The following is a 12,258-nucleotide window of genomic DNA, read 5'->3' on the forward strand; positions in this document are numbered from 1 at the left end:
TTTGCCCAAACCCACCAGTCAGTTTTCATAATATCCCAAGCATCCCAAATTCGACCCATGAGCCATATTTTGGAGCCAAATTCTGGCTCTCTGCACGTATTCGCATTTTGAAATTACAACTTTTTAAACCGAAAATATGCCAGTTACTGAAAGCGGCGATGGGTAACATTTTGCCCCAACCCTCTATGCAGTTTTCAAAATATCTCAAACATCCCCAATTCGACGCTTGAACCATATTTTGGAGCCAAATTCTGGCTCTCTGCGCCTATTCGCAGTTTGAAATTACGAATTTTATACCGAAAATATGCAATTACTGAGCGGCGATAGGTCACATTTGCCAAACCCCCTGCAGTTTTCAAAATATCCCACAATCCAAATTAAGCTTGAGCCATATTTTGGAGCCAAATTCTGGCTTCTGCACGTATTCGCTGTTTGAAATACGTTTTTTATACCGAAAAATGCCAATTATGAGAGCAGCATGGGTCACATTTTGCCAAACCCCTGCAGTTTTCAAAATATCGCAAACAACCCAAATTCCACCCTTGCGGCTATTTTGGAGCGACATTCAGGCTCTCTGCACGTATTCGCAGTTTGAAATTAGAATTTTTATACCGAAAATATACCAATTACTTAGAGCAGCGATGGATCACATTTGCCCAAACCCTCCGTGCAGTTTTCAAAATATCGAAAACATCCAAAATCGACCTTGAACCATATTTTCTAGCCAAATTCGGCTTTCTGCACGTATTCGCAGTTTGAAATAACGACTTTTTACCGAAAATATGCCATTACTGAAAGCGGCGATAGCTCACATTTTGCCCAAACCCACCAGTCAGTTTTCATAGTATCCCAAGCATCCCAAATTCGACCCATGAGCCATATTTTGGAGCCAAATTCTGGCTCTCTGCACGTATTCGCATTTTGAAATTACAACTTTTTAAACCGAAATATGCCAGTTACTGAAAGCGGCGATGGGTAACATTTTGCCCAACCCTCTATGCAGTTTTCAAAATATCTCAAACATCCCCAATTCGACGCTTGAGCCATATTTTGGAGCCAAATTCTGGCTCTCTGCGCCTATTCGCAGTTTGAAATTACGAGTTTTTATACCGAAAATATGCCAATTACTTAGAGCGGCGATGGATCACATTCTGCACAAACCTTCCCTGCAGTTTTCAAAATATCCACACATCCAAAATTAAACGGTTGAGCCATATTTTGGAGCTAAATTCTGGCTCTCTGCACGTATTTGCAGTTTGAAGCTACGAATTTTTATACCGAAAAATGCCAATTACGGAGAGCAGCAATGGATCACATTTTGCCCAAACCCCTTTTTGCAGTTTTCAAAATATCGCAAACATCCCAAATTCCACCCTTGCGGCTTATTTTGGAGCGAAGTTCTGGCTCTCTGCACGTATTCGCAGTTTTAAATTAGGAATTTTTATACCGAAAATATACCAATTACTTAGAGCAGCGATGGATTACATTTTGCCCAAACCCTCCGTGCAGTTTTCAAAATATCCAAAACATCCCAAATCGACACTTGAGCCATATTTTCTAGCCAAATTCGGACTTTCTGCACGTATTCGCAGTTTGAAATAACGACTTTTTATCCCGAAAATATGCCAATTACTGAAAGCGGCGATAGATCACATTTTGCTCAAATCCACCATTCAGTTTTCAAAATATCCCAAACATCCCAAATTCCACCCTTGAGCCATATTTTGGAGCCAAATTCTGGCTCTCTGCACCTATTCGCAGTTTGAAATTACGACATTTTATACCGAAAATATGTCAATTACTGAGAGCAGCGATTGGTCACATTTTACCTAAACCCCCCTGCAGTTTTCAAAATATCCCAAACATCCCAAATTTTGGCTCTCTGCACGTATTCGCAGTTTAAATTAGGTATTTTTATACCGAAAATATGCTAATTACTTTGAGAGGCGATGGAGCACATTTTGCCCAAACCCTCCGTGCAGTTTTCAAAATATCCCAAACTTCCCAAATTCGACCCTGAGCCATTTTGGAGCCAAATTGTGCTCTCTGCACGTATTCGCATTTTGAATACGACTTTTTATACCGAAAATATGCAATTACTGAAGGCGGTAGGTCTCATTCGCCAACCCCCTTGCAGTTTTCAAAATATCCCAAACATCCCAAATTCGACCCTTGAGAATGTTTTTGGAGCCAAATTTTGGCTCTCTGCACGTATTTGCTGTTTGAAATTACGACTTTTTATCCCAAACATCCCAAACTTGACGCTTGAAAATATGCCAATTACTGAAAGATGCGATGGGTCACGTTTTGCCCAAACCCCCCTGCAGTTTGCAAAATATCCCAAACATCCAAATTCGACCTTTGAGCCATATTTTGGAGCCAAATTCTAGCTTTCTGCACGTATTCGCAGTTTGAAATTACGACATTTTATACCGAAAATATGCCAATTACTAAGTGCAGCGATGGATCACATTTTGCCCAGGCATTCCCTGCACTATGCAAAATATCCCAAACATCCCATATTCGACCCATGAGCTATATTTTGGAGCCAAATTCTGGCTCTCTGCACGTATTCGCATTTTGAAATTATGACTTTTTATACCGAAAATATGCCAATTACTGAGAGCAGCGATAGGTCACATTTAGCCGAAACCCCCTCCTTGCAGTTTTCAAAACTTCCCAAACATCCCAAATTCGATCCTTGAGAATGTTTTTGGAGCCAAATTTTGGCTCTCTGCACGTATTCGCTGTTTGAAATTACGACTTTTTATCCCAAACGTCCAAAACTTGACGCTTGAAAATATGCCAATTACTGAAAGAAACGATGGGTCACGTTTTGCCCAAACCCCCCTGCAGTTTGCAAAATATCCCAAACATCCAAATTCGACCTTTGAGCCATATTTTGGAGCCAAATTCTAGCTTTCTGCACGTATTCGCCTTTGAAATTACGTCATTTTATACCGAAAATATGCCAATTACTGAGAGCGGCGATGGGTCACATTTTGCCCAAACCCCCCTGCAGTTTTCAAAATATACCAAACATCCCAAATTCGACCCGGGAGCGTTATTTTGGGGCCAAATTCTGCTCTCGCACGTATTTGCAGTTTGAAATTACGACTTTTTAAACGGAAATATGCCAATTACTGAAAGCAGCGATGCGTCACATTTTGCCCAAACCCCGCTTGCAGTTTTCAAATATCCCAAACATCCCAAATTCGACTCTTGAGCCATACTTTATAGCCAAATTCTAGCTCTCTGCCGTATTCGCAGTTTGAAATTATGACTTTTTATACTGAAAATATGTCAATTACGGAAAGCGGCGATGGATCACATTAGGCCCAAACCCTCCCTGCAGTTTTAAAAATATCCCAAACATCCCAAATTCGACCCTGGAGCCTTATTTTGGAGCCAAATTCTGGCTCTCTTCACGTATTCGCAGTTTGAAATTACGACATTTTATACCGAAAATATGCCAATTACTGAGAGCGGCGATGGGTCACATTTTGCCCAAACCCACCTGCAGTTTTAAAATATCCCAAACATCGCAAATTCGACCCTTGAGCGAAATTTGGAGCGAGGCTGAAGAGAGTGAAGCAGAGGCTTAAGAGAGGGATGCAGAGGCACAAGAAAATGATGAAGAGGCTCAAGAGAGTGCTGCTGAGGCTCAAGAGAGGGATGCTGAGGCTCCAGAGAGTGATGCAGAGGCTCCAGAGAGTGATGCAGAGGCTGAAGTGAGAGATGCAGAGGCTTAAGAGAGTGACACAGAGGCTCAAGAGTGATGCAGAGGCTCAAGAGAATGATGTAGAGGCTTAAGAGAGGGATGCAGAGGCTCAAGAGAATGATGCAGAGGCTCATGAGAGTGATGCAAACGATCAAGATAGGAATGCAGAGGCTTAAGAGAGTGATGCAGAGGCTCAAGAGTCGGATGTAGAGGCTCAAGAGAGTAAGGCAGAAGCTCAAGAGAGTGATGCAGAGGCTTAAGAAGTGATGCACAGGCTGAAGAGAGTGATGCAGAGGCTCAAAAGAGTGATGTAGAGGCTCAAGAGAGTGATGCAGAGGCTCAGGAGAGTGATGCGAGGCTTAAGAGAGTGATGCAGAGGCTGAAGAGAGTGATGCAGAGGGTCTAGAGAGTGATGCAGAGGCTCAAGAGAGTGATGCAGAGGCTCAAGAGAGTGATGCAGAGGATCATGAGCGTGATGCAGAGGCTCGAGAGAGTAATGCAGAGGCCTCAAGAGAGGGATTCAGAGGCTTTAGAGAGGGATGTAGAGGCTCAAGAGAGTAATGCAGAGGCTCAAGAGAGTGATGCAGAGGCTCAAGAGAGGATGCAGAGGCTAAAGAGAGTGATGCAGAGGCTCAAGAGAGTGATGCAGAGGCTCAAGAGAGGAATGCAGAGGCTCAGAGAGTGATTGAGAGGCTTTCGAGAGTGATGCAGAGACTTAAGAGAGTGATGCAGAGGCGTAAGAGAGGGATGCAGAGGCTCAAGAGAGGGATGCAGAGGGTCAAGATAGGGATGCAGGAGCTCACGAGAGTGATGCAGATGCTCAAGAGAGTGATTCTGAGGCTTGCGAGAGTGATGCAGAGGCTTAAGAGAGTGATGCAGAGGCTTAAGAGAAGGGTGCAGAGGCTCAAGAGAGGGATGCAGAGGCTCAAGAGAGGGATGCAGAGGCTCAAGAGAGGGATGCAGAGGATCAAGTGAGGGATGCAGAGGCACAAGAGAAAGATGAAGAGGCTCAAGAGAGGGATGCAGAGCTCAAGAGAGTGATGCAGGCTTACGAGAGTGATGCAGATGATCAAGAGAGGGATGCAGAGGCTTAAGAGAGTGATGCAGAGGCTGAAGACAGTGTTGCGGAGGCGTAGGAGAGGGATGCAGAGGGTCAAGAGAGTGATGCAGAGGCTCAAGAGAGTGATGCATAGGCCCAGAGAGTGATGCAGTGGCTTAAGAAAGGGATGCAGAGGCTCAAGAGAGGGATGCAGAGGCTCAAGAGAGGGATGCAGAGGCTCAAGAGAGGGAAGCAGAGGCTCAAATGAGGGGATGCAGAGGCACATGAGAGGAATGCAGAGGCTCTTGAGAGTGATGCAGAGGCTCAAGAGAGGGATGCATAGCCTTAAGATAGTGATGCAAAGGCTCAAGAGAGGGATGCAGGAGTTCAAGAGAGGGATGCAGAGGCTCAAGAGAGTGATGCAGAGGCTTAAGAGAGGGATGCAGCGGCTCAAGAGAGTGAAGCAGAGGCTTAAGAGAGGGATGCAGAGGCACAAGATAATGATGAAGATGCTCAAGAGAGTGCTGCTGCGGCTCAAGAGAGGGGTGCTGAGGCTCCAGAGAGGGATGCAGAGGCTCCATAGAGTGATGCAAAGGCTGAAGTTAGAGATGCAGAGGCTTAAGAGAGTGACGCAGAGGCTCAAGAGAGTGATGCTGTCTCAAGAGAGGAATGCAGATGCTCAGGAGAGTGATTAAGAGGTTTACGAGAGTGATGCAGAGACATAAGAGAGTGATGCAGAGGCGTAAGAGAGGGATGCAGAGGCTCAAGAGAGGGATGCAGAGGCTCAAGATAGGGATGCAGGAGCTCAAGAGAGTGATGCCGAGGCACACGAGAGTGATTCAGAGGCTTACGAGAGTGATGCAGATGATCAAGAGAGGGATGCAGAGGCTTAAGAGAGGGATGCATAGGCTTGGGAGAATGATGTAGAGGCTTATGAGAGGGATGCAGAGGCTCAAGAGAATGATGCAGTGGCTCAAGAGAGTGACGCAAATGATCACGAGAGGGATGCAGAGGCATAAGAGAGTCATGCAGAGGCACAAGAGAGTGATGTAGAGGCTTAAGAGAATGATGCAGAGGCTCATGAGAGTGATGCAGAGGCTTAAGAGAGTGATGCAGAGGCTTAAGATTGAGATGCAGAGGCTCAAGAGAGGGATGCAGAGGCTCAAGAGAGGGGATGCAGAGGCACAAGCGAGGGATGCAGAGGCTCGCGAGAGTGATGCAGAGGCTTAAGAGAGGGATGCATAGGCTTGGGAGAGTGATGCAAAGGCTCACGAGAGGGATGCAGAGGCTCAAGAGAATGATGAAGAGGCTAAAGGGAGTGCTGTAGAGGCTCAAGAGAGGGATGCTGAGGCTCCAGAGAGGGATGCAGAGGCTCCAGAGAGTTATGCAGAGGCTGAAGAGAGTGATTTAGAGGCTCAAGAGAGTGATGCAGAGGCTTAAGAGAGTGACTCAGAAGCTCAAGAGAGTTATGCAGAGGCTAAAGAGAATGATGTAGATGCTTAAGAGAGAGATGCAGAGGCTCAAGAGAGTGATGCAGAGGCTTAAGAGAGTGATGCAGAGGCTTAAGATTGACATGCAGAGGCTCAAGAGAGGGATGCAGAGGCTCAAGAGAGTGGATGCAGAGGCCAAGAGAGGGATGCAGAGGCTCGTGAGAGTGATGCAGAGGCTCAAGAGAGGGATGCATAGGCTTGGGAGAGTGACTCAGAAGCTCAAGAGAGTTATACAGAGGCTCAAGAGAATGATGTAGAGGCTTTAGAGAGGGATGCAGAGGCTCAAGAGAATGATGCAGAGGCTCAAGGGAGTGATACTGAGGCTTAAGAGAGTGAAGCAGAGGCTGAAGAGAGTGATGCAGAGGCTTAAGAGAGTGACGCAGACGACAAAGAGAGGGAATCAGAGGCTTAAGAGAGTGATGCAGACGACAAAGAGAGGGAATCAGAGGCTTAAGAGAGTGATGCAGAGGCTTACTAGAGTGTTGCAAAGGCTCAAGAGAGGGATACAGAGGCTCATGAGAGTGATGCAGAGGCTCAAGAGAGTTATGCAGAGGCTCATGAGAGTGATGCAGAGGGTTAGGAGAATGATGCAGAGGCTCAAGAGAGTGATGCAGAGGCTTAAGAGAGTGATGCAGAGGCTCAAGAGAATGATGTAGAGGCTTAAAAGAGGGATGCAGAGGCTCAGGAGAATGATGCAGAGGCTCAAGGGAGTGATGCAGACGATGAAGAGAGGGATGCAGAGGCTTAAGAGAGTGATGCAGAGGTTCAAGAGAGTGATGTAGAGGCTCAAGAGAGTGATGCAGAGGGTCAAGAGAGTGATGCAGAGGCTGAGGAGAGTGATGCAGAGGCTCAAGAGAGTGATGCATATGATAAAGAGAGTGATGCAGAGGGTCTAGAGAGTTATGCAGAAGCTCAAGAGAGTGATGCAGAGGCTCAAGAGAGTGATGCAGAGGAGTATGAGCGTGATGCAGAGGCCCGAGAGAGTGATGCAGAGGCCTCAAGCGAGGGATTCAGAGGCTGAAGAGAGTGATGCAGAGGCTCAAGAGAGTGATTCAGAGGCTTACGAGAGTGATGCAGAGGCTTAAGAGAGTTATGCAGAGGCTGAAGAAAGTGATGTAGAGGCCCAAGAGAGTGATGCAGAGGCTTAAGAGAGTGACTCAGAAGCTCAAGAGAGTTATGCAGAGGCTCAAGAGAATGATGTAGAGGCTTAAGAGAGGGATGCAGAGGCTCAAGAGAATGATGCAGAGGCTCAAGGGAGTGATACTGAGGCTTAAGAGAGTGAAGCAGAGGCTGAAGAGAGTGATGCAGAGGCTTAAGAGAGTGATGCAGACGACAAAGAGAGGGAATCAGAGGCTCAAGAGAGTGATGCAGAGGCTTAAGAGAGTGATGCAGAGGCTTAAGAGAGTGACACAGAGGCTCAAGAGTGATGCAGAGGCTCAAGAGAATGATGTAGAGGCTTAAGAGAGGGATGCAGAGGCTCAAGAGAATGATGCAGAGGCTCATGAGAGTGATGCAAACGATCAAGATAGGAATGCAGAGGCTTAAGAGAGTGATGCAGTGGCTCAAGAGTCGGATGTAGAGGCTCAAGAGAGTAAGGCAGAAGCTCAAGAGAGTGATGCAGAGACTTAAGAATGTGATGCACAGGCTGAAGAGAGTGATGCAGAGGCTCAAAAGAGTGATGTAGAGGCTCAAGAGAGTGATGCAGAGGCTCAGGAGAGTGATGCAGAGGCTTAAGAGAGTGATGCAGAGGCTGAAGAGAGTGATGCAGAGGGTCTAGAGAGTGATGCAGAGGCTCAAGAGAGTGATGCAGAGGCTCAAGAGAGTGATGCAGAGGATCATGAGCGTGATGCAGAGGCTCGAGAGAGTAATGCAGAGGCCTCAAGAGAGGGATTCAGAGGCTTAAGAGAGGGATGTAGAGGCTCAAGAGAGTAATGCAGAGGCTCAAGAGAGTGATGCAGAGGCTCAAGAGAGGGATGCAGAGGCTAAAGAGAGTGATGCAGAGGCTCAAGAGAGTGATGCAGAGGCTCTAGAGAGGAATGCAGAGGCTCAAGAGAGTGATTGAGAGGCTTTCGAGAGTGATGCAGAGACTTAAGAGAGTGATGCAGAGGCGTAAGAGAGTGCAGAGGCTCAAGAGAGGGATGCAGAGGGTCAAGATAGGGATGCAGGAGCTCACGAGAGTGATGCAGATGCTCAAGAGAGTGATTCTGAGGCTTGCGAGAGTGATGCAGAGGCTTAAGAGAGTGATGCAGAGGCTTAAGAGAAGGGTGCAGAGGCTCAAGAGAGGGATGCAGAGGCTCAAGAGAGGGATGCAGAGGCTCAAGAGAGGGATGCAGAGGATTAAGTGAGGGATGCAGAGGCACAAGAGAAAGATGAAGAGGCTCAAGAGAGGGATGCAGAAGCTCAAGAGAGTGATGCATAGGCTTACGAGAGTGATGCAGATGATCAAGAGAGGGATGCAGAGGCTTAAGAGAGTGATGCAGAGGCTGAAGACAGTGTTGCGGAGGCATAGGAGAGGGATGCAGAGGGTCAAGAGAGTGATGCAGAGGCTCAAGAGAGTGATGCATAGGCCCAAGAGAGTGATGCAGTGGCTTAAGAAAGGGATGCAGAGGCTCAAGAGAGGGATGCAGAGGCTCAAGAGAGGGATGCAGAGGCTCAAGAGAGGGAAGCAGAGGCTCAAATGAGGGGATGCAGAGGCACATGAGAGGAATGCAGAGGCTCTTGAGAGTGATGCAGAGGCTCAAGAGAGGGATGCATAGCCTTAAGATAGTGATGTAAAGCTCAAGAGAGGGATGCAGGAGTTCAAGAGAGGGATGCAGAGGCTCAAGAGAATGATGTAGAGGCTTAAAAGAGGGATGCAGAGGCTCAGGAGAATGATGCAGAGGCTCAAGGAGTGATGCAGACGATGAAGAGAGGGATGCAGAGGCTTACGAGAGTGATGCAGATGATCAAGAGAGTGACGCAGAGGCTCAAGAGAGTGATGCAGTCTCAAGAGAGGAATGCAGATGCTCAGGAGAGTGATTAAGAGGCTTACGAGAGTGATGCAGAGACATAAGAGAGTGATGCAGAGGCGTAAGAGAGGGATGCAGAGGCTCAAGAGAGGGATGCAGAGGCGCAAGATAGGGATGCAGGAGCTCAAGAGAGTGATGCCGAGGCACACGAGAGTGATTCAGAGGCTTACGAGAGTGATGCAGATGATCAAGAGAGGGATGCAGAGGCTTAAGAGAGGGATGCATAGGCTTGGGAGAATGATGTAGAGGCTTATGAGAGGGATGCAGAGGCTCAAGAGAAGATGCAGTGGCTCAATAGAGTGACGCAAATGATCAAGAGAGGGATGCAGAGGCATAAGAGAGTCATGCAGAGGCACAAAAGAGTGATGTAGAGGCTTAAGAGAATGATGCAGAGGCTCATGAGAGTGATGCAGAGGCTTAAGAGAGTGATGCAGAGGCTTAAGATTGAGATGCAGAGGCTCAAGAGAGGGATGCAGAGGCTCAAGAAGGGGATGCAGAGGCACAAGCGAGGGATGCAGAGGCTCGCGAGAGTGATGCAGAGGCTTAAGAGAGGGATGCATAGGCTTGGGAGAGTGATGCAAAGGCTCACGAGAGGGATGCAGAGGCTCAAGAGAATGATGAAGAGGCTAAAGGAGTGCTGTAGAGGCTCAAGAGAGGGATGCTGAGGCTCCAGAGAGGGATGCAGAGGCTCCAGAGAGTTATGCAGAGGCTGAAGAGAGTGATTTAGAGGCTCAAGAGAGTGATGCAGAGGCTTAAGAGAGTGACTCAGAAGCTCAAGAGAGTTATGCAGAGGCTAAAGAGAATGATGTAGATGCTTAAGAGAGAGATGCAGAGGCTCAGAGAGTGATGCAGAGGCTTAAGAGAGTGATGCAGAGGCTTAAGATTGAGATGCAGAGGCTCAAGAGAGGAATAGAGGCTCAAGAGAGTGGATGCAGAGGCCCAAGAGAGGGATGCAGAGGCTCGTGAGAGTGATGCAGAGGCTCAAGAGAGGGATGCATAGGCTTGGGAGAGTGACTCAGAAGCTCAGAGAGTTATGCAGAGGCTCAAGAGAATGATGTAGAGGCTTTAGAGAGGGATGCAGAGGCTCAAGAGAATGATGCAGAGGCTCAAGGGAGTGATACTGAGGCTTAAGAGAGTGAAGCAGAGGCTGAAGAGAGTGATGCAGAGGCTTAAGAGAGTGATACAGACGACAAAGAGAGGGAATCAGAGGCTTAAGAGAGTGATGCAGACGACAAAGAGAGGGAATCAGAGGCTTAAGAGAGTGATGCAGAGGCTTACTAGAGTGTTGCAAAGGCTCAAGAGAGGGATACAGAGGCTCATGAGAGTGATGCAGAGGCTCAAGAGAGTTATGCAGAGGCTCATGAGAGTGATGCAGAGGGTTAGGAGAATGATGCAGAGGCTCAAGAGAGTGATGCAGAGGCTTAAGAGAGTGATGCAGAGGCTCAAGAGAATGATGTAGAGGCTTAAAAGAGGGATGCAGAGGCTCAGGAGAATGATGCAGAGGCTCAAGGGAGTGATGCAGACGATGAAGAGAGGGATGCAGAGGCTTAAGAGAGTGATGCAGAGGTTCAAGAGAGTGATGTAGAGGCTCAAGAGAGTGATGCAGAGGGTCAAGAGAGTGATGCAGAGGCTGAGGAGAGTGAAGCAGAGGCTCAAGAGAGTGATGCATATGATAAAGAGAGTGATGCAGAGGGTCTAGAGAGTGATGCAGAAGCTCAAGAGAGTGATGCAGAGTCTCAAGAGACTGATGCAGAGGAGTATGAGCGTGATGCAGAGGCCCGAGAGAGTGATGCAGAGGCCTCAAGCGAGGGATTCAGAGGCTGAAGAGAGTGATGCAGAGGCTCAAGAGAGTGATTCAGAGGCTTACGAGAGTGATGCAGAGGCTTAAGAGAGTTATGCAGAGGCTGAAGAAAGTGATGTAGAGGCTCAAGAGAGTGATGCAGAGGCTTAAGAGAGTGACTCAGAAGCTCAAGAGAGTTATGCAGAGGCTCAAGAGAATGATGTAGAGGCTTAAGAGAGGGATGCAGAGGCTCAAGAGAATGATGCAGAGGCTCAAGGGAGTGATACTGAGGCTTAAGAGAGTGAAGCAGAGGCTGAAGAGAGTGATGCAGAGGCTTAAGAGAGTGATGCAGACGACAAAGAGAGGGAATCAGAGGCTCAAGAGAGTGATGCAGAGGCTTAAGAGAGTGATGCAGAGGCTTAAGAGAGGGATGCAGAGGCTCAAGAGAGGGATGCAAAGGCTCAAGAGAGGGGATGCAGAGGCACAAGAGAGGGATGCAGAGGCTCATGGGAGTGATCCAGAGGCTCAAGAGCGGGATGCATAGGCTTGGGAGAGTGATGCAAATGCTCACGAGAGGGATGCAGAGGCTCATGAGAGGGATGCAGGAGTTCAAGAGAGGGATGCAGAGGCTCAAGAGAGTGATGCAGAGGCTTAAGAGAGGGATGAAGAGGCTCAAGAGAGTGATGCAGAGGGTTAGGAGAGGGATGCAGAGGCTCAAGAGAATCATGAAGAGGCTAAAGAGAGTGCTGCTGAGGCTCAAGAGAGGGATGCTGAGGCTCCAGAGAGGGATGCAGAGGCTCCAGAGATTTATGCAGAGGCTGAAGAGAGTTATGCAGAGGCTCAAGAGAATGATGTAGAGGCTTAAGAGTGGGATGCAGAGGCTCAGGAGAATGATGCAGAGGCTCAAGGGAGTGATGCAGACGATCAAGAGAGGGATGCAGAGGCTTAAGAGAGTGATGCAGAGGTTCAAGAGAGTGATGTAGAGGCTCAAGAGAGTGATGCAGAGGCTGAGGAGAGTGATGCAGAGGCTGAGGAGAGTGATGCAGAGGCTCAAGAGAGTGATGCATATGATAAAGAGAGTGATGCAGAGGGTCTAGAGAGTGATGCAGAGGCTCAAGAGAGTGATGAAGAGGCTCAAGAGAGTGATGCAGAGGAGTATGAGCGTGATGCAGAGGCCCGAGAGAGTGATGCAGAGGCCTCAAGCGAGGGATTCAGAGGCT

Source organism: Procambarus clarkii, chromosome 56 (genome assembly GCF_040958095.1).
Source record: "Procambarus clarkii isolate CNS0578487 chromosome 56, FALCON_Pclarkii_2.0, whole genome shotgun sequence".
Taxonomy (NCBI): domain Eukaryota; kingdom Metazoa; phylum Arthropoda; class Malacostraca; order Decapoda; family Cambaridae; genus Procambarus; species Procambarus clarkii.